Source organism: Oryctolagus cuniculus, chromosome 1, assembly GCF_051225735.1.
Source record: "Oryctolagus cuniculus isolate XC-2025 breed Fujian yellow rabbit chromosome 1, ASM5122573v1, whole genome shotgun sequence".
Taxonomy (NCBI): Eukaryota; Metazoa; Chordata; class Mammalia; order Lagomorpha; family Leporidae; genus Oryctolagus; species Oryctolagus cuniculus.
Genome location: NC_142867.1, coordinates 124,736,136 through 124,737,476, shown reverse-complemented (window position 1 = coordinate 124,737,476; position 1,341 = coordinate 124,736,136). Strand labels below are relative to the sequence as shown.

At 55.3% G+C, this 1,341-nt stretch overlaps 1 non-coding gene across 1 annotated transcript; it reads right to left on the bottom strand.

The window, feature by feature from the left end:
• Window positions 1-200: 200 nt before the first annotated feature.
• LOC127484981 (U6 spliceosomal RNA) lies at window positions 201-307 on the bottom strand. Its single transcript, XR_007912186.1, has one exon. It is a non-coding gene; the product is annotated as a U6 spliceosomal RNA (small nuclear RNA).
• Window positions 308-1,341: the final 1,034 nt, after the last annotated feature.

The window sequence follows — 1,341 nt, the reverse complement described above, 5'->3', positions numbered from 1 at the left end:
CAATCTGAAGCCAGGAGCCAGGAGTTTTTTCCAGGTCTCCCATGCAGGTGCAAGGGCCCAAGGACTTGAGTCATTTTCTACTGCTTTCCCAGGCCATAGCAGAGAGCTGGATCGGAAGAGGAGCAGCCAAGACTTGAACCGGCGCCCATATGGGATGCCGGCACGGCAGGCGGTAGTTTTACCTGCTACGCCACACTGCCAAATATATGGAACACTTCACGAATTTGCATGCCATCCTTGTGCAGGGGCTATGCTAGTCTTCTCTGTATCCTTCCAATTTTAGTATATATGCTGCAGAAGAGAGCACAATAAATAAAATCTTAAAAAAAAAAAAGGAAGAAGAAGGGCTATTTCACACAGAGAAAGACACGTTCTTTAAGTTGCAGGCTCCTGAGCCCCCAGTTCTACAGAAGGGCCTGGGCTCTACACAAGGACCACTGCTGACTCAGCATCTCCTGCTCCCCCCCGCCCCCCACTCCCAGCCCCCGGAAAACAACAGATTGCAGACAGCGGGTCAGCATCTTCCATGCTGGAGACAGCACGTGGGGGTGAGTCAGCATTCTCCTCCAGCTCGCCTGCTGAGGTGACAATAGCTGGAGCAGGAAGCCGGGGCAGCCACAGCACTTCCACATCCCGGGAGGACTCTGCTCCGTTAAGACACGGCACAGCACAATCCCTCAGCTTCAGATGGCTGGTGCCAGTTTCTACCATGTGCTTGAAACCACAGCCCATCTGTTCCTGGGTTTCTGATTGAAAACACCTTTTCCGAACGCTAGGAAGAGAAGACAGTGGCGTGAGTGCTCTCTGTCCACCGGACAGCGAGAGCCGCCTGAGCTCGGGGACAGATGCCCACCTGGAGGCCAGAGGGGCGGCCCGCAGGTAGGACAGGCCATTCCCACAGGGGCAGCAGCAGCTGCACAAACACCCGAGCTGCTCTGCGTGGTGAGAGGAAATGGATGAAGTCATGCGGGCAAGCCTTGTGTCACCCTCGACTCATTAGGACACTTGCCCAGCCACCTCCCTGCTCGGCCTCGCACACCCACAGGTGTGTCGTCTTTCCCCAGCTGGCATAACAAGGCCCTGCCAGCTCTGAGGCTGAAAGAGCCTGGGGCCATCCAAGACTAATACGGCCAGGCCAGAAAGAGGAGAGAAGGCTGGCCTCTACAAAATGAACATAAATTGCAAAACGGCCTTGTGTGTGTGGTTGCCCTGGAGAAGAGGGAGCTGGCGAGAAGTCAAAATAGAAAAAAGCTGGCCAAGGCGCTTCAGTGAGGTTTGTTCCTCTAGAGCCAGGTGGTCCCAGGGCCCAGGATGGGTGTTAATGGCCACGGCACGGAACCA